This window comes from Triticum urartu, chromosome 4A (assembly GCF_056163025.1).
Source record: "Triticum urartu cultivar PI428250 chromosome 4A, HENAU_Tu73, whole genome shotgun sequence".
In the NCBI taxonomy this organism is placed as follows: Eukaryota; Viridiplantae; Streptophyta; class Magnoliopsida; order Poales; family Poaceae; genus Triticum; species Triticum urartu.
In genome coordinates, this window is record NC_141876.1 from 118,284,260 (window position 1) to 118,310,604 (window position 26,345).

A 26,345-nucleotide genomic window follows, 5' to 3' on the forward strand; every position below is an offset into this window, starting at 1 on the left:
GTGTCATCACCTTCTAAAACAAGCGCTAGAACCTGAGAGCACAACTGTCATGACTTATGCATTGTGTGTAGCTAATGTTGGGTGCATCATGAATGGATCTTTTCTACCATGAATTACAATGTTTAGTCGCTACTTGGACTTTGGAGGTGCTCTGCATTTATGTTTTGCGGTCTCAGAAAGGGCTAGCGAGATACCACTATTGTCATATTATATTATGGTTATTTTGACAACATGTTGTCGTTTGAGATGTCTTATTATTGCTCGCTAGCTGATTATGTCATTGATATGAATCATTATAATCTTTAAGAGTTATTGTCGGCATGGTTAGTTATAATGTTGGCTGAAAACCTGGGTGCTATTTAAGCTTATTTATGCAAACAAGAGAAAAAGAGTTCGTAAAAGTTTTTCTTTTTCACTTTCAGTTTATCAACTGAATTGCTTGAGGACAAGCAAAGGTTTAAGCTTGGAGGAGTTGATACGTCTCCAACGTATCTACTTTTCCTAACACTTTTCCTCTTGTTTTGGACTCTAATTTGCATGATTTGAATGAAACTAAGGGCATGTTCGGATAACCACCTGCTCCCTAAAATTTCGGAATCTAGGGAGTACCTACATGCGTGCTCCATGATTTTTAACTAGAACTCCGCCCGCTCCGGGAGTGGCCTCGTGGAGCAGTGGGTCTCCGAACAGGCCCTAACCCCGGACTGACGTTGTTTTCAGCAGAACTACCATGGTGTTTTTTGTGCAGAAATAAAAGTTCTGGGAATGGAACGAAACTTTGTGAGGAATTTTTATATAATATATCAGAATTTCTGGAGCCAAGACCTACCGAAGGGGGGCACTTGGGTGGGCATAACCCACCAGGGCGCGCCCCCCTCACCAGGCACGCCCAGGTGGGTTGTCCCCACCTGGTGGCCCCACAGACCCTGAAACCGACACTATAAAATACACGAGAATTAATAGGGGAGAAAGAATTATTGCGATCCACGAGACGGAGCCACCGCCAAGCCCTATTCTTCCTCGAGAACGCAGATCTGGAGTCTGTTCGGGGCTCCGGAGAGGGGGATCTTCGTTCTTCATCATCACCAACCCTTCTCTATCGCCAATTCCATGATGCTCCCCACTGGGAGTGAGTAATTCCTTCGTAGGCTCGTTGGTCAGTGAGGAGTTGGATGAGATTCATCATGTAATCAAGTTAGTTTTGTCAGGGCTTGATCCGTAGTATCCACTATGTTCTTAGATTGATGTTGCTATGACTTTGCCATGCTTAATGCTTGTCACTTTGGGCCCGGGTGCCATGATTTCAGATCTGAACCGTTTATGTTATCACCAGTATATCCATGTTCTAGATCCGATCTTGCAAGTTATAGTCACCTACTACGTGTTATGATCCGGCAACCCCGGAGTGACAATAGCCGGGCCCACTCCCGGTGATGACCGTAGTTTGAGGAGTTCATGTATTCACTATGTGTTAATGCTTTGTTCCGGTTCTCTATTAAAAGGAGGCCTTAATATCCCTTAGTTTCCAATAGGACCCCGCTGCCATGGGAGGGTAGGACAAAAGATGCCGTGCAAGTTCTTTCCATAAGCACGTATGACTATTTACGGAATACATGCCTACATTATATCGATGAATTGGAGCTAGTGTCGTATCGCCCTAGGTTATAACTGTCTCATGATGAATATCATGCAACAACTCACCGATCCAATGCCTACGAATTTATCCTATATTGTTCTTGCTAAGTTACCACTGCTATCGTTACTGTCACACTTGCTACAAAACTATTGCTATCACTGTCACCGTTACCGTTACTGCTGCTACCATTATCAAAACTATCATACTACTTTGCTACTGATCACTTTGCTGCAGATAATTAATCTCCAGATGTGGTTGAATTGAAAACTCAGTTGCTAATACCTTCAAATATTCTTTGGCTCCCCTTGTGTCGAATTTATAAATTTGGGTTGAATACTCTACCCTCGAAAACGGTTGCGATCCCCTATACTTGTGGGTTATCAGGGTGTATTTTCAACATGTTGGACCTCGGTCGTGGGCCCATTGTTGTGATTAAGAATGCATATGTATCTCTCTTTGTCAGTGACTCGCTTTTGCTCTCGTCCTTAGGCTTTTTCCTGTTAGGCCGCTTACTTTGTCCTACTTCCCGCCAGCCGAACACCCGAGAGCCGGTCTGTGGCTAGGGCAGGGAGACGGTTTCCGTAGAGGGCGCACAGTACTTAGGATTTCGGGACTTGAGCACCAGCAAAACACCCACTGGGTCGGCCGACCTCACGCGGCGGGGCCGGCTGGGCGCGACCGGCCTGTTCGCGAAGTGTGTGCACTTCAGCCGGGTTGCCTGAGCTGGGTGCTCCTTGGAAACCACCCACCGCGTGGGATGCGCTTTTGGCCTTTGGTTCTTGCCAGCCGGACAACCGGGGGCCTGTCCGTGAGCTAGGGCGAAGAGAGGGCTTAGGCGGCGTGCACACACACTACTAGGCCGGCCGTAGGAGAACGGTGCGGGTGAGCTGGCTAGCCCCCAAGCCGGTGTCATCGACCCGAAGGGGGTGACAGAAACAGAAAAGGTAGCCACCGAGTGTCCTTCGGGGGACCTGGTACATTCATTAAGGGCCAAAAGTGGCGATACAAACATACACTGATTTAACCGAAACAGTTGTCTTGTGTGCCAGGCGAAGGAGGTCTTGACCCGTAGTTGACGGTCGGGTGGGGTGAGAACCGGTCACCTGCTGAAGACGTAACATGTGACGCCTTGCTGACCTCATCGTTGCCTTCTCATGGGGGAACATGTAGACCAACCAGCCAGGCCCCAGCCGGCCGGCCGGCTCCGGGCCGAAGCACAACTGCATGATTCACTGGAACTCAGTGCTGGCGTTGGCCAGGCCGAAGGGGTAGCTCCCGGGTGTGTCGCAAGGCACCCTAGTTCCCCTGTTTTCTCTTCGGGATCTGAGGCCAGGTCGTCGAGGTGGGAGCCAACACCAGGAACCAGGGCCACGGGCGGCCCCGCCAGTCTGAAGCTGGCTTCCTTGGCCGGTGCCGAAGACTGATTGGGTCCACCCTTGAACTAACCGGCTCGTCGGCGACTCTTGCGAGACGGCTTGGATCACACCCGTCGCTGGGCCATGGGGCGGGAGCCAATCCTTAGGGCGCCCATGCGGGTGCATAAGTCCGCGTCGCCGGCGCCATCGTCATGAGAGTGCACGGCGCAGACACGGTATTTGTTGAGAGGAGCGACGCCTTGGCCGGGTTAAGCCAAAACCGGGGCCGCCTTCCCTGGGACCGGCCGCTCGCGGGACAAGGCCACAAGCCTCTCAAGCTGGCGCTTCTCCTCTGCGATAACCAGGGACTCGGCCAGCTTAGAGCCGGCTTCCGCGGCCTCCATAGACTTTCTGTAGTCACCGGTGACCATAATGATGCCATTGGGCCCGACATCTTTAGCTTTAGGTAGGCGTAATGGGGGACCGCCATGAACTTGGCCAACGCGGGGCATCCAAGGAGCGCGTGATAGGGGCTGCTTAGGTCCACCACCTCGAACCAGACCGGCTTGTGGCGAAAATTGCACGAGTCAACGAACATCACGTCCAGCTGGACCTTGCCAATTGACGAGCATGAGAGGCCCGGCATGATGCCATGGAAGGTCATCTAGTTGGGTTGTAGCTTCTTCACCATGAAGCAGAGCTTGATCATGGTTTTGTGGTAGGGGATGTTGATGCTGCTACCGCCGTCGATGAGCACCTGCGTGAAGCGGCGGGTGTGTTTCTCAGAGACAAAAATGGGGTCGAGGACGAGAGCGTAACCGCCCGGCGTGGGCATCACGATCGAGCGGTCCTCTCGGCTCCATGTGACCGGCTTCTAGACCAATGCATGAACTGGGGTACGGACGGGACGACGGTGTTCACCTCGCGGGACCGCCGGCGCTGATTGTGCTTTTCGTTTGCCTTGCTAGTGAAGACGACGTATGATGCCTTCGTGCGTGGGAAGTCGTTGAGGAGCCTGCCGGCGACCGGAGCAGTCGGCGGAGGCGGTAGCGGGGGGGAGGGGGGCTCCCTCACCCCGCGCCAAGAGCTACATCTAGCTACAGTTCTGGGTGGTGTGCCCGGACGGTTTTGCGCCACCGTGGTGCTTGCAGGGGGCATCCAACATCTGCTCGAAGGTGAGCTTGGGAAACCAGGCACCCTTGCCGGTCCGCTGCCATCGGCCACTACCCTGCTCAGCAGGCGGCTCCTCCTCGATGTTCGTGACATGTCGGCTACCATAGCCGGAGTTTAACTACTCGCCCTTGCGTTTATTGTTGCTCTACAACCGGCTGGACGGGAGTCGGCTTGCGATGCTGGCACCGCTTTTCCCGACGCGTCCAGCCGCTCCTGGATCTTCATTGCGGACTCGGCCGCGGCGTACTTGTTCATCAAGGCCATGAGCGCGGCCCTGGTGGACGAGTTGGAGCGCATGAGCTTGTGCTTGAGCATGGTGCCGTCCCGGCAACCGTCGATGAAGTACTCGATGGCCTGAACCTCATGGACCCCGTTGTGCAGCTCGGTGCAGCGCGTGAGGTAGTCACACAGGGTCTCGTCGAGGCCCCGGGCATGGCGCTTGTACGTGCCGACGAAGTTGCAAACGAACGCCTCCTCGAAGTCCAGCTAGGTGTTGATGTTGTTGGCCTTCAGGCTGTTCAGCCATGTCCGGGAAGAGCCTTGCATCATGAGGGGGATGAAGCGCACTGCCATGTGCTTGTTGCCGTTGGCGATGCCTGATACGTCTCCATCGTATCTACTTTTCCAAATACTTTTGTCCTTGTTTTGGACTCTAACTTGCATGATTTGAATGGAACTAACCCGGACTGATGCTATTTTCAGCAGAATTGCCATGGTGTTATTTTTGTGCAGAAATAAAAGTTCTCGGAATGACATGAAAATCAATGGAGATTATTTTTGGAATATATAAAAAATACAGGAAGAAGAATCCACGTCAAGGGCCCCACATCCTGTCCACGAGGGTTGGGGCACGCCTACCCCCCTAGGCGCGCCCCCTGCCTCGTGGGCCCCCTGAAGGTCCACCGACCTAAACTCCAACTTCATATATTCGTGTTCGGGGAGAAAAAAATCAGAGAGAATGATTCATCACGTTTTACGATACGGAGCCGCCGCCAAGCCCTAAACTCTCTTGGGAGGGCTGATCTGGAGTCCGTTCGGGGCTTCGGAGAGGGGAATCCGTCGTCATCGTCATCATCAACCTTCCTCCATCACCAATTCATGATGCTCACCGTCGTGCGTGAGTAATTCCATCATAGGCTTGCTGGACGGTGATGGGTTGGATGAGATTTATCATGTAATCGAGTTAGTTTTGTTAGTGTTTGATCCCTAGTATCCACTATGTTCTGAGATTGATGTTTCTTTGACTTTGCTATGCTTAATGCTTGTCACTAAGGCCCGAGTAACATGATTTCAGATCTGAACCTATTATGTTTTCATGAATATATGTGAGTTATTGATCCTATCTTGCAAGTCTATAGTCACCTATTATGTGTTATGATCCGTTAACCCCGAAGTGACAATAATCGGGACCATTACCAGTGATGACCGTAGTTCGAGGAGTTCATGTATTCACTATTTGTTAATGCTTTGGTCCGGTGCTCTATTAAAAGGAGGCCTTAATATCCCTTAGTTTCCAATAGGCCCCCGTTGCCACGGGAGGGTAGGACAAAAGATGTCATGCAAGTTCTTTTCCATAAGCACATGTGACTATATTCGAATACATGCCTACATTACATTGATGAACTGGAGCTAGTTCTGTATCACCCTATGTTATAACTGTTGCATGATTGATCGCATCCGACATAATTCTCCATCACCAATCCAATGCCTACGAGCTTTTCATATATTGTTCTTCGCTTGTTTACTTTTCCGTTGCTACTGTTACAATCACTATAAACCGAAAATATTACTTTTGCTACCGTTACCATTATTATCATATTACTTTGCTACTAAATACCTTGCTGCAGATATTAAGTTTCCAGGTGTGGTTGAATTGACAACTCAGCTGCTAATACTTGCGAATATTCTTTGGCTCCCCTTGTGTCGAATCAATCAATTTGGGTTGAATACTCTACCCTCGAAAACTGTTGCGATCCCCTATACTTGTGGGTTATCAAGACTATTTTCTCCCCCTAGATATGAATTGCATGTTGTTCCTGAGGGTTATGTTATGGATGAAGAAACTGCTAGAGACTTCTTAGCTTGCAATGACAGATCTGATCTTAAGACATTATTAGCTAAGCTTAAAGAAAAGTCTTTGAATGCTAGAATGAAATATGACCCTGCTTTTGCTAGTTCACCTATCGTTATTACTAACTAGGGAAAAGGCCCGTGCGTTGCAACGGGGGTGCACATATTTTAGGGATTCAAACTTTTCTAAATTACAAATTCAAAAGGCCACCATTCTTTGAAACGAATAAATTTTAGCAATTATATCACACCCAGATTAAAAAAATTATATCACATCACCACCTTGAGAACAAAAAGATGGACAACGCTACTGCTCTCTCCCTGCAATAAACCGATGAACTCTTCTCCCTAACAATATAGATGCATCCATCTATGATAGTAATTAACATTACTCAAGAAAAATATTAAATTGGTTAATCATAGTAATCAACACATGGATTGATGACCTTTCACTCAATAGTAGAGATTAGATAAGTAGCACTTATGTAAGGCAGAAAAACTTACACAGTAACACTCCGTATGGTTTTGACCATCCCTAAGTACTGTATGAAGCATGTCCTAATTGCTTGCATTCTAGATAGTGTTCAATGTGTTCAACTGAAGAAAAAACAACACAACATGACTCTACAAAGATGGGCATGTTTGATGCTAACAAATCCATCACAAAAAGGGCAGTGGATTCAAATGGAAAATAATCACATTATTGGCTATTGATTATTCATTATCTTTTTCCCATAGTAGAGAAGCACTATCAATAGTCTCAATGAGTTTTTTTGCATATTTTCAGACATAACATTCAGTTGTGAGAGGCAGACATGGCCGAGGCAACGCCATCTATTACTTTCGAGTAGTAGAGAAGCACTATCAATACTCTCAATAAGCCTTTTCAATATTTCAAAATATTCAGTTTGGAGAGGCAGATATGGCTGAGGCGAGCATTCAGTAGCATCCATCTCAGTTGTGCATTAGCACTTTACCTGTCAAATTGAGTAGCAATTATACTATCAGCTGCAACCTGTACTGTGTACATATATCAGTGGCGTAGTGTCCAGTAAAACTGGTTTTCCATGAAGATCATAAAATTTCTGTCATGGACCATCAGAGATCAGACGACATCATGGATCAGAGATGAGTCTCTAGCAAGCCACTTGAACACCAATTAGTAGATAACCCCCTCTCTTTTATTCACCATCTAGGTGAATAAATCCTCGAATCTTTGTGCATTTATCAGCTGATAGGGTCCATCTTCGATCATCTGGAGCGCCGCGAATACCTTCTAGACATCCACCAGAGATTAGCCACTGCCTTCCGCCGACGAGTATCGGTCGTTCAGGTCAGCAGCGACTAGATTCTGACCGCTGTCATGGGCCCTCCATCAGCAGCAACTGGCCTTCTGTGGGCAGGGTCTCACGCCATGGCCTCCCTTCTGCAAACCGTGACTCTCCCTCCACCGTTGGTTTATTGTGCCATGACTTGTCTTGCATGGTTGTAACTTCTAGAAAATCTACTCTTTCTAATTCCACATCCGGTACGACAATCCTCAGTACAAAAATCTGATCTTCCGAATAATTGGCTGTTTGTATCACTTATATCTCTGAATATTCATCTCAATTTGTAGGTTTGGTTGAAGCTCCAAAATAAATCATTCAGGCGAGTCAGCAACACGGCATTCAGGTTAACATATGGAAAAATTCATGCTTCGATCTAAAGCCTCTAGAGCAGCAGCTCATTCCACTAGCACGCACCGGACGTTGCGGGGGTGGTGGGGAGACCGCCTAACTGTACCTCATCCGGGCGATGGGTCGTGCCTGCTGCAGGCTCGAGAACGAGGTACTCCTCGATCTTACCAACCCCCCTCCTCCTCCAGATAGCGAACGATGGTGTCAAGGCATCAAGCAAAACCGACGCTTGTAGATACTCCTGCTGGACGCGCACGCCCGCACCGGGGGTTTCAACTCGAGGAAGAGTGTGCCACGTTGGAGTGCCACTGAACCGCCGAGGGACATCCTGGTGCAATTTGCCAGCAGCCGGATCTGTAGAAGGAATCAAATTCATATATCGTCCACTGCATCCGTCGAACCAATGATGCAGCATCGTACATGTGGGCTTCTGCTGCTACCCATACGACCAAAGCCTGAAGTTCTTACGCGAAGTAATTTGTCCGCAGAGTTCAGTGCAGAGCCTCCTGTCGCGTACCCCATGTGCTCTCCTCGCTGTCCTCCGGGCCAGTGCTGTGTCGCGTCCCCCGTTTCCACATGCCCGTGAGCGGAGCAGTGGAGGATGGCTGGGTTAGGGAGGCGACGTCGGTGAGCAACACAACAGCTCCTTGTTGGGTGCCAGTGCAGCCACCGCGCGCCCAATTTCGAGCCCGTCAGCCGTTGGACTGGAAGCATGCACCTGCACCACCCGCTGGGGCTACGGCTTTGGTGCATGCTGGGCTTCTGGGCAAGATCGCTGGCAACTCTACCAAAGTCTTCATCAGAAGAGCTTGCGTGCTGAGACGGACGCCAGGGAGATGGCAAGGGTTGGAGGAGACACTGAGCAGGATGAGATCGCCACGTTGTCCATCCCCAACCTTGCAAACAGAACCTTGTAGAACCCCTCCGGCGATTCTCCTTGTGCCTCCATGATTCTTATAGGGAAATAAAACTGAATTGAATGGGTGTGCTCGAGCAGCCCTTCTTCTCTAGGGCGTGCTTCGCCTAAGAAACCTGTGAATCATTATGTTTAGACGAAAAAAAGAAATCTTCCTTCTTTTAAATCTCAGCCGTCATTGTTTGAGGTTTACACAAAATTAACGGATATAAACACATGACGTATGGAGAACTATGAAAGCCTCTGTCCTTTATTATTAGGTAGAGATAAGGATTATGATTTCTCTGTCGATCCTGAGATAATTACTTTGGTTGAATCTGATCCTTTTTATGGCTATAAATCTGAAATGTTGTGGCACATCTTACTAAATTAAATGATATAGCCACCCTCTTCACTAATGATGAGAAAACTCGTTATTACTTTATCCTTAAGTTGTTTCCGTTCTCATTATAGGGTGATGCTAAAACACGGTTTAATTTCCTTGATCCTGGTTGTGTGTGTAGTCCCTAGGATATGATTTATTACTTCTCTGCTAAATATTTCCCCGCTCATAAGAAACAAACTGCCTTAAGGGAAATATATAATTTTGTGCAAATTGAAGAAGAGAGTCTCCCACAAGCTTGGGGGAGGCTTCTCCGATTACTTAATGCTTTGCCTTATCATCCTATCAAGAAAAATGAAATACTTGATATCTTTTATAATGGACTAACCGATGCTTCCAGAGACCACCTGGATAGTTGTGCTGGTTGTGTTTTCAGGGAAAGAACTGTTGATCAAGCTGAATTGCTATTGAATAATATGTTGACTAATGAAAATAATTGGACACTTCCTGAACCAACTCCTAAGCCAACTCCGAAGAAAAGGGGTATTCTATTTCTCAGTCCTGAAGATATGCAAGAGGCAAAGAAATCTATGAAAGAAAAAGGTATTAAAACTGAAGATGTTAAGAATTTACCACCTATTGAAGAAATACATGGTCTTAATTTGCCGCCTGTTGAAGAAATACATGGTCTTGATAACCCGGCACAGGTAGTAAAGGTAAATTCTCTCTATAGATTCAATAAATGTGAAATCCCATTTACTAAGTTTGCTAGCCCATGCTTGGATGAGTTTGATGACTTTATGGTTAAACAAGAAAACTTCAATGCTTATGTTGGTAGACAATTGAAACACAATGATGATTTGCTTGAACACTTGGGTGATTATATGGCTAATGTTAAAGGTGAACTTAAACTTATTAGTAAACATGCTTCTATGGTTACCACTCAAGTAGAACAAGTACTTAAAGCTCAGAACGATTTGCTCAATGAATTAAATAATAAGAAAAATGATAATGCTATTAGAGTTATGACTAGAGGTGGTAAAATGACTCAGGAACCTCTGTATCCCGAGGGCCATCCTAAGAGAATTGAGCAAGATTCTCAGAGAACTAATGTTGATGCACCTAGTCCTTCTAAGAGGAAGAAAAAGAAGAATGATAGGACTTTGCATGCTTCTAGTGAACCTGTTGTTGACACACCTGAGAGCCCCAATGATATTTCTATTTCTGATGCTGAAACACAATCTGGTAATGAACATGAACCAAGTGATAATGTTAATGATGATGTTCATGTTGATGCTCAACCTAGCAATGATAATGATGTAGAGATTGAACCTGTTGTTGATCATGATAACCCACAATCAAAGAATCAACATTATGATAAGAGAGACTTTGTTGCTAGGAAGCGCGGTAAAGAAAGAGAACCATGGGTTCAGAAACCCATGCCTTTTCCTCCTAAACCATCCAAGAAAAAGGATGATGAGAATTTTGAGCGCTTTGCTGAAATGATTAGACCTATCTTTTTGCGTATGCGTTTGACTGATATGCTTAAAATGAATCCTTATGCTAAATATATGAAGGGAAATTGTTACTAATAAAAGAAAGATTCCGAAAGCTGGAATTTCCACCATGCTTGATAATTATACTTTTAAGGGTGGAATACCAAAGAAACTTGGAGATCCAGGAGTACCAACTATACCATTCTCCATTAAAAGAAACTATGTTAAAACTGCTTTATGTGATCTTGGAGCCGGTGTTAGTGTTATGCCTCTCTCTTTATATCGTAGACTTGATTTGAATAAGTTGACACCTACTGAAATATCTTTACAAATGGATGATAAATCAACTGCTATACCTGTTGGTATTTGTGAGGATGTTCCTGTTGTGGTTGCAAACGTTACTATTTTAACGGACTTTGTTATTCTTGATATTCCCGAGGACGATAGTATGTCTATTATTCTTGGAAGACCCTTCTTGAATACGGCAGGGACTGTTATTGATTGCACCAAAGGCAATGTCACTTTTCATGTTAATGGTAATGAGCATACGGTACACTTTCCGAGGAAACAACCTCAAGTCCACAGTATCAATTCTATTGGAAAAAATTCAACAATCACCATTGGAGGTTTTGAATTTCCTCTTCCTATTGTCAAGAAGAAATATGATATTCTTATTGTTGGGGACATGTATATCCCCGTTGAGGTAACCTAGTGTTGTTCGGAAATTTTCCGGTTTCATGTTATTCGAAATGAGTTTGTTGACAAGACCTGATCAACCTTGTTAGTGGATTCCTTTTGATGAGCATGAGATGGATGAATTTAGAAAACACAACTCTCTGTACCCTCTTTTTACTTTCTATTATTTATATTAAATAAAGCAAAAATAGTATTTTCTGTGTTTTTTTTATTATCCATGCAATAAAAAATACCCCGAGAATAAAAGTTCTCCAAATGCCCTGAAAATTAAATATGATTTTTCTAGAATATTTGAGAATATCTGGCACTGAAAACACAGTAGGGGGAGCAGCCACGTGCCCATGAGGGTGGAGGGCGCGCCCCTGCCTCGTGGACCCCACATGGGTCCCCTCCACTTATTCCAGCCACCACACACTCCTTCTTCCTCCCAAAAATCACTAGCCAGCTCAAACCCGAGTTCCTGCTCATCTTGCTGCCATTTTCGATCTCCTTGCTCAAAGCTCCATTCACGAAACTGCTTTGGGGGATTGTTCTTTGGTATGTGAGTCCTCCAATGGTCCAATTAGTTTTTGTTCTAGTGCTTTATTTATTGCAAATTTTTGCTGCTTAGGTGACCCTGTTCTTGAGCTTGCATGTCAAATTTATGTGGTCAAAAGTAGTTTTACTGCATGATATGGCCTCTAGGCACTTGTAGGAGTAGTTGCTATCAATTTTGTTGAGTTTAGTTCACTTTTATTTTAAGTTACTAAAAATTTCAGAAATTTTCAGAAAAAGATGAAGAGATTTTTGAGGGGCTCATCGAGCCGAAGCTTGAAGGATAAGCAAGATGAAGAGAACAAGAAGCCCAAGTATAATCTCCCATGTACTGCGGAGGTTCGGCCATGTGAATGGCCTTGTGATGAGTTCTTGAAAGAGGCTGGGATTCATGAAGATTTTTATCATTTGGCTGAGAATGCAGGCCTCACCGCCTTCCTCCACGACCAGCGTGAACAGTATCTCTTACTCACCAATATCTTTGTGCAAAATTTTCACTTCCATGCTAGGAGATCACCACCTTCAGTGGAATTTTATTTATATGATGTGCATAAGGAGATGTCACTTTATGATTTTTGCCGGGTCTGTTTGATACCCTTTGAGGGCAGCATAGAGGAACCACATCGTAATGATGTGGAGGGATTTATTGATATGATTGTTGTAGGGGAAACGAGGAAAGTTTCTGATACGAGAATCACTAGCATACATTTTCCTGTTTTACGTTACTTCACAATATTTGCTAGTAGATGCTTAATTGGTCACGGGAACTGTGGGAACCTCAGTGCTCCGGATATTGCTATTTTGCGCCATGCCTTGTTTAATGATACTACTTTCAGCTTAGGCGCCATTGTTGCTAGACGGTTAAATTTGAACCGTACTCGGAGGCATCCTTGCCTCGCACCTTGCTGCACACTTTAACATACCTATCAGGCATTATGAGAAAGAGGAAAAGTTGCTGCCTCCTATTGCTCTAGGTTATAAAAGTATGGTAGCACATGAGTTTATTGTTAAGGATAGGAATAAGACAATCAAATACAAACTGATATTTAACAAAAAATATTGTGAGTTTATTACCTTGCCTGCGCCTTCTTTGTTTGACATATTTTCAGGCAAGTACCTTGTTCCGCCGGAGGACATTCTTGCCTACCGAAACCAGATGTCAGCTGCAAAGCCGGAGCCACAATCTGACCCTAACTGTCAGTCTGTTTATCAGTGGAACCCGGAGGAGATCGCCAGCCAGTGGCAATCTGAGGACCCTTCTCAGTATGACCCCAACTACAACTTTGATCCATGGGCATAGACCAACTTAGGCCAAAAGCCTAAGCTTGGGGGAGTACGTATCTCTCACCGACATTACATTCATGTTCACACACTCATGCCAGTTGTCGGTGCTCATACTTTTTCATTGTATCATCCATGCTAGTTTATTTTCATTTTCTCGCTTTCTTCTTGTGTGTTTGAAAAATCTTAAGAAAACCAAAAAAAATAGTTGTAGCTTTTAGCTAGTTTACTTTCCATGCATGTAGTAGTAATAAAAAAGAAAATCCAAAAAGATTTCTCGTTCTTCTTTTGCTTGTTGGGAGCTTTCCCGTGTAAATAGTTTTGTTTCTTTCCTTTCCTTTGGGGGTCGAGAGGAGAAGACCATAATGAAAATGTTGAGTGGCTCTTATATGCATTATTGTTGATCTAACAAAGAGCCCATATTACCTTGTCTTCTTTCTTGAATCGAATGCTTGCAGATTCCAGCTTAGTCCAATGCACGTGCACTATTATTATTATCCACATCGTTCGGTCGTGCAAGTGAAAGGCAGTAATGATGATTATATGATGAACTTATTGAGAAGAGGAAAGCTGGTATGAACTCGACCTCTCTTGTTTTTGTAAATATGATTAGTCCATCGTTCCTGATTCAGCCTATTATGAAAGAACCATATTTGCAATGACAATTAGAGATTGCAGTTGCTTATGCCAAGCTTAATTAGCTAGGAGTTTATAATAGTTTACCTTGCGTGCCAACATGCTATTAAAATGGTTGTGATGTGGTATGATAGGGTGGTATCCTCCTTTGAATGATTCGAGTGGCTTGACTTGGCACATGTTCACGCATGTAGTTGGAACAAAATCAACATAGCCTCCATGATATTTATGTTCATGGTGCATTATATCCTACTCATGCTTGCGTTCGGTGTTGATTAATTTTAATGCATGTTCATGACTGTTGTCGCTCTCTAGCTGGTCGCTTCCCAGTCTTTTTCTAGCCTTCACTTGTACTAAGCGGGAATACTGCTTGTGCATCCAATTCCATACACCCCAAAGTTATTCCATATGAGTCCACCATACCTACCTATATACGGTATCTACCTGCCGTTCCAAGTAAATTTGTATGTGCCAAACTCTAAACCTTCAAATAAACATTCTATTTTGTATGCTCGAATAGCTCATGTATCAACTAGGGTTGTCTGTATCCTCCATGCTAGGCGGGTTATTCTCAAGAGGAGTGGACTCCGTTCCTCATTCACGAGAAAATGGCTGGTCACCGGGATGCCCAGTCCCATGCTCAAATCAAATCAAAATAATTTCAAACAAAACTCCCCCAGGATTGTTGTTAGTTGGAGACACCCGTTGTTTCGGGCGAGCCATGGATTGATGCTTGTTGGTGGTGGGGGAGTATAAACTTTACCATTCTGCTTAGGAACCGCCTATAATGTGTGTAGCATGGCAGATATCGAGATCTCTCGGTTGTTATGTTGACAATGAAAGTATACCGCTCAAAATATTATTCATATCTATTTCAAAATCGAGCTCTAGCACCTCTACAAATCCCTGCTTCCCTATGCGAAGGGCTTATCTATTTACTTTTATGTTGAGTCATCATCCTCTTATTAAAAAGCACTAGTTGGAGAGCACCGCTGTCATTTGCATCCATTACTGTTAGTTTACATTGAGTATGACTGTGATTGGATCTCTTTTACCATGAATTACAATGTCTAGTCAGTCCTTGATCTTTAAAGGTGCTCTATGTTTATGTTTTGCGGTCTCATAAAGGGCTAGCGAGATACCATCTTGTTATATCATATCATGATTGTTTTGAGAAAGTGTTGTCATCCGAGATTTGTTATTATTGCTCGCTAGCTAGTCATGCCATTGATATGAGTAAACATGAGACCTAAATGTTATTGTGAATATGGTTAGTTCATAATCTTTGCTGAAAACTTGAATACTGGCTTTACATATTTACAACAACAAGAGCAAACAGAGTTTGTAAAAGTTTTTCTTTATCACTTATAGTTTATCAACTGAATTGCTTGAGGACAAGCAAAGGTATAAGCTCGGGGGAGTTGATACATCTCCGTCGTATCTACTTTTCCAAACACTTTTGCCCTTGTTTTGGACTCTAACTTGCATGATTTGAATGGAACTAACCCGGACAGACGTTGTTTTCAGCAGAATTGCCATGGTGTTATTTTTGTGCATAAATAGAAGTTTTCGGAATGACCTGAAAATCAACGGAGATTATTTTTGGAATATATAAAAAATACTGGAAGAAGAATCCACGTCAAGGGGCCTACACCCTATCCACGAGGGTGGGGGGCGCGCCCCCTACCTCGTGGGCCCCCTGATGCTCCACCGACCTCAACTCCAACTCCATATATTCGTGTTCGGGGAGAAAAAATCAGAGAGAAGGATTCATCGCGTTTTACGATATGGAGCTGCCACCAAGCCCTAAACTCTCTCGGGAGGGCTGATCTGGAGTCCGTTCGGGGCTCCGGAGAGGGGAATCCATCTCCACCGTCATCATCAACCTTCCTCCATCACCAATTTCATGATGCTCACTGCAGTGCGTGAGTAATTCCATTGTAGGTTTGCTGGACGGTGATGGGTTGGATGAGATTTATCATGTAATCGAGTTAGTTTTGTTAGGGTTTGATCCCTAGTATCCACTGTGTTTTGAGATTGATGTTGCTATGACTTTGCTATGCTTAATGCTTGTCACTAGGGCCCGAGTGCCATGATTTCAGATCTGAACCTGTTATGTTTTCATGAATATATGTGAGTTCTTGATCCTATCTTGCAAGTCTATAGTCACCTATTATGTGTTATGATCCGTTAACCCTGAAGTGACAATAATCGGGACCATTACCAGTGATGACCGTAGTTTGAGGAGTTCATGTATTCACTATGTGTTAATGCTTTGGTCCGGTACTCTATTAAAAGGAGGCCTTAATATCCCTTAGTTTCCAATAGGACCCCGCTGCCACAGGAGGGTAGGACAAAAGATGTCATGCAAGTTCTTTTCCATAAGCACGTATGACTATATTCGGAATACATGCCTACATTACATTGATGAACTAGAGCTAGTTCTGTGTCACCCAATGTTATAACTGTTGCATGATCGATCGCATTCGACATAATTCTCCATCACCGATCCAATGCCTACGAGCTTTTCATATATTGTTCTTCGCTTATTTACTTTTCCGTTGCTACTGTTACAATCACTATAAAAACCAAAAATATTACGTTTGCTACCGTTACCATTATTATAATATTACTTTGCTACTAAATACCTTGCTGCAGATATTAAGTTTCCAGGTGTGGTTGAATTGACAACTCAGCTTCTAATACTTGAGAATATTCTTTGGCTCCCCTTGTGTTGAATCGATAAATTTGGGTTGAATACTCTACCCTCGAAAACTGTTGCAATCCCTATACTTGTGGGTTATCAATGCCGTCAGTCGTGGTGTGGCTAGTCAGCTAGTCCTCCGGCTTGGCGATTCCGCTGTACTTGGGGTGTTGCGCGGGAGTGCGAAACCTTTGGGTAAGGGCTTGCCTTGAATGTGCAGGCCGAAACAGGCCGGCCCGACCATGCTTTGTTCCTCCAGCTCGAGGGAGCGAGCCAGCCAGTCAAGGCAGTGGCGGGTATCATCCTTGCCGAGGGGATCACTGGGTCTGAGCCGATTGGCTGCCGGGGCGCGACCTGCCGAGCCAACGGAGACTTGCTGCTCCTGGCGCACGGGAAGAGTCAGCAGGGGACGATGTCGGCGAGCCTAATCCGCCGACTCCTCAAGACGACTGGTGATAGTAGGCGCGTCCTGCTGGCGACGGCCTCCCCGGCTGTTGCAAGAATGCCCTCCGTGGCTGGATCCGTGCAGGGAGGAGGCTGGGGCGGCCTGTCGGGGGTGATCGTCCGGCTGCGGGTCGCCAGCCTGCCGTGGAGGCTCCAAATCGGTAGGGTCCCGCTCAAACTGGTCTTTTAGGTGGTTGGCGGCGGACACGAGCTCGCGGACCCGCTGTTGCTGATGCTACTGTCGTGCTCGCCCTCCAGGTTGTCGAGCTCGTCCATGGCCACCTCTGCCGCTCTCAGATTCTGGGCCGGAGTAGCATAGACCGGTCGATTGGCGCCGAAGAGCTCGACGATGGCGCCACTACGGTGATGCACGTCGCCCCGTCGGCTAGGTTTGACACTGATGCGGCTTGAACAACGTCGGTATTTCCCCAAAGAGGAAGGGATGATGCAACACAGCTACGATGGTATTTCCCTCAGTGACGAGACCAAGGTTATTGAACCAGTAGGAGAACCACGCAACACTACGTGAACGACACCTGCACACAAAGAACAAATACTTGCAACCCGACGTAAAAGAGGGGTTGTCAATCCCTCCTGGGTAAAATATAGGTAAAATTTGTAGTAGATTCGATAAATAGATCTCACGGGAACGCGAGATAAAATAAATAATAATAAATTGCAGTAAGGTATTTTGGGGTTTTTGGATTAATAGATATGAAAATAAAAGTAAATAAAAATATATCTCAAAGGAAAATATAATATAGAAGAGACCCTGGGGCCGTAGATTTCACTAGTGGCTTCTCTCGAGAAAAATAGCATATGGTGGGTAAACAAATTACTGTTGGGTAATTGATAGAACTTCAAATAATCATGACGATATCCAGGCAATGATCATTATATAGGCATCACGTCCAAGATTAGTAGACTGACTCCTGCCTACATCTACTACTATTACTCCACACATCGACCGCTATCCACCATGCATCTTCTATTAAGTTCATGGAGAAATGGAGTAATGCAAAAAGAACGATGACATGATGTAGACAAGATCTTCTCATATAGGAATAGACCCCATCTTGTTATCCTTAATAGCACGTGTCGTTTCCCCTTCTGTCACTGCGATCGAGCACCGTAAGATCGAACCCATCACAAAGCACCTCTTCCCATGGCAAGAAAAATCGATCTAGTCGGCCTAACTAAACCAAAGATTCTAAGAAGAAATACGAGGCTATAAGTAACCATGCATATAAGAGATCAAAAGACTCAAATAACTTTCATGGATAAAAACATAGATCTGATCATAAACTCAAAGTTCATCGGATCCCAACAAACACACCGCAAAAAGAGTTACATCAAATAGATCTCCAAGAGACCATTGCATTGAGAATCAAAAGAGAGAGAGGAAGCCATCTAGCTACTAACCACGGACATGTAGGTTTACGATGAACTACTCACGCATCATCAGAGAGGCACCAATGAGGATGATGAATCCCTCCGTGATGGTGTCTAGATTGGATCTATGGTTTTTGGAACTTGCGGCGGCTGGAATTGTTTTTCGTCGACCCTCCTAGGGTTTCTGGAATATTGGAGTAATTATGGAGCAAAGAGGCGGTGTGGGAGGCCACCGAGGTGGGCACAACCCACCAGGGCATGCTTGGGTGGGTTGTGCCCCCCTCGGGGCACCCCTCTGGTACTTCTTTCGCCCTCGTGTGTCTTTTGGCCCAGAAAAATTCTCCAAAAAGTTTCGCTGCCTTTGGACTCCGTTTGGTATTGATTTTCTGTGAAGTAAAAAACAAGCAAAAAACAACAACTGGCACTAGGCACTATGTCAATAGGTTAGTCCCAAAAAATGGTATAAAGTTGCTATAAAATGATTGTAAAACATTCAAGAATGATAATATAACATCATGGAACAATCAAAAATTATAGATACGTTGGAGACGTATCAGACACCAGCATGGGTGAGGCCATGGGCGGTGTTGTACTCGCACTAGGCGGCCTCTAGCAGGCGTTGCACGATGGCCACCTCCGTGGCCCTGGTGAGGATGAGCTTGCGGGAGGCCTCAAGCTCGGCCGCGGCCGCCGGCTGATTGGCACCCAGCGTGATGGGGGCGTGCAAGCTCTGCAGCGTCGCCAACAGGGGGTCAGACTGTCCAACGCCGCCCGCCGCCGTGGTAGCAGCCCCGTCCGCACGGCTGACGCGGCCGCTGGTGGTGCTGGACCCAGCAATGAGCACCTCCATGCGAACGCAGGAGTTGCCGACGTCACTTGAGGCATCGCCACCGCATGGTGGCAGGTCGGAGATGGTGAGCACCTCTCTAGGGTATTTGTCGGGGATGAGCGTGATGGCGACATGTAGCCCGTCGAAGGGACGATGGTGCCGCCGGCCAGGCTAGCGACACCAAGCGTCGCGCTGGAGCCGGCGCCATCAACCACGCCAGGCGTGCTGAACAAGCTGTTGGGGAACGTAGTAATTTCAAAAAAATTCCTACGCACACGCAAGATCATGGTGATGCATAGCAACGAGAGGGGAGAGTGTGATCTATGTACCCTTGTAGACCGACAGCGGAAGCGTTAGCACAACGCGGTTGATGTAGTCGTACGTCTTCACGGCCCGACCGATCAAGCACCGAAACTACGGCACCTCCGAGTTCTAGCACACGTTTAGCTCGATGACGATCCCCGGACTCCGATCCAGCAAAGTCTCGGGGAAGAGTTCCGTCAGCACGACGGCGTGGTGACGATCTTGATGTACTACCGTCGCAGGGCTTCGCCTAAGCACCGCTACAATATTATCGAGGATTATGGTGGAGGGGGGCAACGCACACGGCTAAGAGAACGATCACGAAGATCAACTTGTGTGTCTAGGGGTGCCCCTGCCCCCGTATATAAAGGAGCAAGGGGAGGAGGCCGGCCCTAGGAGGAGGGCGCGCCAGGAGGAGTCCTACTCCCACCGGGAGTAGGATTCCCCCCTTTCCTAGTTGGAATAGGATTCGGGAGGGGGAAAGAGGAGAGAGAGAAGGAAGGGGGGCGCCGCCCCCCTCTCCTTGTCCTATTCGGACTAGGGGGGAGGGGCGCGTGGCCCAGCCCTGGCCACCTCTCCTCTCTTCCACTAAAGCCCACTAAGGCCCATATACCTCTCGGGGGGTTCCGGTAACCTCCCGGTACTCCGGTAAAATCCCGATTTCACCCGAAACATTTCCGATATCCAAATATAGGCTTCCAATATATCAATCTTTATGTCTCGACCATTTCGAAACTCCTCGTCATGTCCGTGATCACATCCGGGACTCCGAACAAACTTTGGTACATCAAAATGCATAAACTCATAATATAACTGTCATCAAAACCTTAAGCGTGCGGACCCTACGGGTTCGAGAACAATGTAGACATGACCGAGACACGTCTCCGGTCAATAACCAATAGCGGAACCTGGATGCTCATATTGGCTCCCACATATTCTACGAAGATCTTTATCGGTCAGACCGCATAACAACATACGTTGTTCCCTTTGATCGAGATTCGATCGTCGGTATCTCAATACCTAGTTCAATCTCGTTACCGGCAAGTCTCTTTACTCGTTTTGTAATACATCATCTCGCAACTAACTCATTAGTTGTAATGATTGCAAGGCTTATGTGATGTGCATTACCGAGAGGGCCCAGAGATACCTCTCCGACAAACGGAGTGACAAATCCTAATCTCGAAATACGCCAACCCAACATGTACCTTTGGAGACACCTGTAGAGCTCCTTTGTAATCACCCAGTTATGTTGTGACATTTGGTAGCACACAAAGTGTTCCTTCGGCAAACGGGAGTTGCATAATCTCATAGTCATAGGAACATGTATAAGTCATGAAGAAAGCAATAGCAACATACTAAACGATCGGGTGCTAAGCTAATGGAATGGGTCATGTCAATCACATCATTCTTCTAATGATGTGATCCCGTTAATCAAATAACAACTCTTTTGTTCATGGTTAGGAAACATAACCATCTTCGATTAACGAGCTAGTCAAGTAGAGGCATACTAGTGACACTCTGTTTGTCTATGTATTCACACATGTATTATGTTTCCGGTTAATACAATTCTAGCATGAATAATAAACATTTATCATGATATAAGGAAATAAATAATAACTTTATTATTGCCTCTAGGGCATATTTCCTTCAGTCTCCCACTTGCACTAGAGTCAATAATCTAGTTCACATCGCCATGTGATTCAACACTAATATTTCACATCACCATGTGATTAACACCCATAGTTCACATTGTCATGTGACCTATACCCAAAGGGTTTATTAGAGTCAGTAATCTAGTTCATATCGTTTATGTGATTAACACCCAAAGAGTACTAAGGTGTGATCATGTTTTGCTTGTGAGATAATTTTAGTCAACGGGTCTGTCACATAGAGATCCGTAAATATTTTGCGAATTCTATGTCTACAATGCTCTGCACGGAGCTACTCTAGCTAATTGCTCCTACTTTCAATATGTATCTAGATCGAGACTTAGAGTCATCCAGATCTGTGTCAAAACTTGCATCGACGTAACTTTTTACGACAAACCTTTTTTGTCACCTCCATAATTGAGAAATATTTCCTTATTCCACTAAGGATAATTTTGACCGCTGTCCAGTGATCTAGTCTTAGATCACTATTGTACTCCCTTGCTTAACACAGTGTAGGGTATACAATAGATCTGGTACACAGCATGGCATACTTTATAGAACCTATGGCTGAGGCATAGGGAATGACTTTCATTCTCTATCTATCTTCTACCGTGGTCGAGCTTTGAGTCTTACTCAATTTCACACCTTGTAACACAGCCAAGAACTCTTTCTTTGACCGTTCCAATTTTTGAACTACTTCAAAATATTGTCAAGGTATGTACTCATTGAAAAAAAACTTATCAAGCGTCTTGATCTATCTCTATAGATCTTGATGCTTAATATGTAAGCAGCTTCACCGAGGTCTTTCTTTGAAAAACTTCTTTCAAAACACTCCTTTATGCTTTGCAGAATAATTCTACATTATTTCTGATCAACAATATGTCATTCACATATAATTATCAGAAATGTTGTAGTGCTCCCACTCACTTTCTTGTAAATACAGGCTTCACCGCAAGTCTGTATAAAACTATATGCTTTGATCATCTCATCAAAGCGCATATTCCAACTCCGAGATGCTTGCACCGGTCCATAGATGGATCGCTGGAGCTTGCACATTTTGTTAGCACTTTTAGGATTGACAAAACCTTCTGGTTGTATCATATACAACTCTTCTTTAATAAATCCATTAAGGAATGCAATTTTGTTTATCCATTTGCCAGATTTCATAAAATGCGGCAATTGCTAACATGATTCGGACAGACTTAAGCATAGATACGAGTGAGAAACTCTCATCGTAGTCAACACCTTGAACTTGTCGAAAACCTTTTTGCGACAATTCTAGCTTTGTAGATAGTAACACTACTATCAGCGTCCGTCTTCCTCTTGAAGATCCATTTAATCTCAATGGCTCGCCGATCATTGTGCAAGTCAATCAAATTCCATACTTTGTTCTCATACATGGATCTCATCTCAGATTTCATGGCCTCAAGCCATTTCGCGGAATCTGGGCTCATCATCGCTTCCTCATAGTTCATAGGTTCATCATGGTCAAGTAACATGACCTCCAGAACAGGATTACCGTACCACTCTGGTGCGGATCTCACTCTGGTTTTACCTACGAGGTTCGGTAGTAACTTGATCTGAAGTTACATGATCGTCATCATTAGCTTCCTCACTAATCGGTCTAGTAGTCACAGGAACAGATTTCTGTGATGAACTACTTTCCAATAAGGGAGCAGGTACAGTTACCTCATCAAGTTCTACTTTCCTCCCACTCACTTCTTTCGAGAGAAATTCCTTCTCTAGAAAGGATCCATTCAAAGCAACGAATATCTTGCCTTCGGATCTGTGATAGAAGGTGTACCCAATATTTTCTTTTGGGTATCCTATGAAGACGCACTTCTCCGATTTGGGTTTGAGCTTATCAGGTTGAAACTTTTTCACATAAGCATTGCAACCTCAAACTTTAAGAAACGACAACTTTGGTTTCTTGCCAAACCACAGTTCAGATTGTGTCGTTTCAACGGATTTAGATGGTGCCCTATTTAACGTGAATGCAGCTGTCTCTAATGCATAACCCCAAAACGATAGTGGTAGATCAGTAAGAGACATCATAGATCGCACAATATCTAATAAAGTACGGTTATGACGTTCGGACACACCATTACATTGTGGTGTTCCAGGTGGCGTGAGTAGTGAAACTATTTCACATTGTTTTTAACTGAAGGCCAAACTCGTAACTCAAATACTCTTCTCTATGATCAGATCGTAGAAACTTTATTTTCTTGTTACGATGATTTTTCACTTCACTCTGAAATTCTTTGAACTTTTCAAATGTTTCAGACTTATGTTTCATCAAGTAGATATACTCATATCTGCTCAAATCATCTGTGAAGATCAGAAAATAATGATCCCTGTCGCGAGCCTCAATATTCATCGGACCACATACATCAGTATGTATGATTTCCAACAAATCTGTTGCTCGCTCCATTGTTCCGAAGAACAGAGTCTTAGTCATCTTGCCCATGAGGCATGGTACGCAAGCATCAACTGATTCATAATCAAGTGATTCCAAAAGCCCATCAGCATGGAGTTTCTTCATGCGCTTTACACCAATATGACCTAAACGGCAGTGCCACAAATAAGTTGCACTATCATTATTAACTTTGCATCTTTTGGTTTCAATATTATGATTATGTGTATCACTACGATCGAGATCCAACGAACTATTTTCATTGGGTGTGTAACCATATAAGGTTTTATTCATGTAAACAGAACAACAATTTATTCTCTTACTTAAATGAATAACTGTATTACAATAAACATGATCAAATCATATTCATGCTCAATGCAAACACCAAATAACACTTATTTAGGTTCAACACTAATCCCAAAATTATAGGGAGTGTGCGATGATGATCATATCAATCTTGGAACCATTTCCAACACACATCGTCACTTCACCCTTAACTAGTCTCTGTTTATTCTGCAACTCCCGTTTCGAGTTACTAATCTTAGCAACTGAACTAGTATCAAATACTGAGGGGTTGCTATAAACACTAGTAAAGTACACATTAATAACATGTATATCAAATATACTTATGTTCACTTTGCCATCCTTCTTATCCGCCAATCTCTTGGGGTAGTTCCGCTTCCAGTGACCAGTCCCTTTGCAGTAGAAGCACTTAGTCTCAGGCTTAGGACCAGACTTGGGCTTCTTCACTTGAGCAGCAACTTGCTTGTTGTTCTTCTTGAAGTTCCCCTTCTTCCCTCTGCCCTTTTCTTGTAACTAGTGGTCTTGTCTACCATCAACACTTGATATTTTTCTCGATTTCTACCTTTGTCAATTTCAGCATTACAAAGAGCTTGGGAATCATTTCCGTTATCCCTTTCATATTATAGTTCATCACAAAGTTCTACTAACTTGGTGATGGTGACTAGAGAATTCTGTCAATCACTATTTTATCTGGAAGATTAACTCCCACTTGATTCAAGCGATTGTAGTACCCAGACAATCTGAGCACATGCTCACTGCTTGAGCGATTCTCCTCCATCTTTTAGCTATAGAACTTGTTGGAGACTTCATATCTCTCAACTCGGGTATTTGCTTGAAATATTAACTTCAACTCCTGGAACATCTCATATGGTCCATGACGTTCAAAAACGTCTTTGAAGTCCCAATTCTAAGCCGTTAAGCATGGTGCACTAAACTATCAAGTAGTCATCATATTGAGCTAGCCAAACGTTCATAACGTCTGCATCTGCTCCTGCAATAGGTCTGTCACCTAGTGGTGCATCAATGACATAATTCTTCTGTGCAGCAATGAGGATAAACCTCAGATCACGGATCCAATCCGCATCATTGCTACTAACATCTTTCAACACAATTTTCTCTAGGAACATATCAAAATAAACACAGGGAAGCAATAACGCGAGCTATTGATCTACAACATGATTTGCAAAATACTACCAGGACTAAGTTCATGATAAATTTAAGTTCAATTTAATCATATTACTTAAGAACTCCCACTTAGATAGACATCCCTCTAATCCTCTAAGTGATCACGTGATCCAAATCAACTAAACCATGTCCGATCATCACGTGAGATGGAGTAGTTTCATTGGTGAACATCACTATGTTGATCATATCTACTATATGATTCACGCTCGACCTTTCGGTCTCCGTGTTCCGAGGCCATATCTATATATGCTTGGCTCGTCAAGTATAACCTGAGTATTCTGCGTGTGCAACTGTTTTGCACCCGTTGTATTTGAACGTAGAGCCTATCACACCCGATCATCACGTGGTGTCTCAGCACGAAGAACTTTCACAACGGTCCATACTCAGGGAGAACACTTCTTGATAATTAGTGAGAGATCATCTTATAATGCTATCGTCAATCAAAGCAAGATAAGATGCATAAAAGATAAACATCACATGCAATCAATATAAGTGATATGATATGGCCATCATCATCTTGTGCTTGTGATCTCCATCTTCGAAGCACCGTCGTGATCACCATCATCACCGGCGCGACACCTTGATCTCCATCGTAGCATCGTTGTCGTCTCGCCAATCTTATGCTTCCACGACTATCGCTACCGCTTAGTGATAAAGTAAAGCATTACAGCGCGATTGCATTGCATACAATAAAGCGACAACCATATGGCTCCTGCCAGTTGCCGATAACTCGGTTACAAAACATGATCATCTCATACAATAAAATTTAGCATCATGTCTTGACCATATCACATCACAACATGCCCTGCAAAAACAAGTTAGACGTCCTCTACTTTGTTGTTGCAAGTTTTACGTGGCTGCTACGGGCTTAAGCAAGAACCAATCTTACCTACGCATCAAAACCACAACGATAGTTTGTCAAGTTGGTGTTGTTTTAACCTTCGCAGGGACCGGGTGTAGCCACACTCGGTTCAACTAAAGTTGGAGAAACTGTCACCCGCTAGCCACCTTTGTGCAAATCATGTTGGGAGAACTGGTCTCGCGTAAGCGTACGCGTAATGTCGGTCCGGGCCGCTTCGTCCAACAATACCGCCGAACCAAAGTATGACATGCTGGTAAGAAGTATGACTTATATCGCCCACAACTCACTTGTGTTCTACTCGTCCATATAACATCAACACATAAAACCTAGGCTCGGATGCCACTGTTGGGGAACGTAGTAATTTCAAAAAAATTCCTACGCACACGCAAGATCATGGTGATGCATAGCAACGAGAGGGGAGAGTGTGATCTACGTACCCTTGTAGACCGACAGCGGAAGCGTTAGCA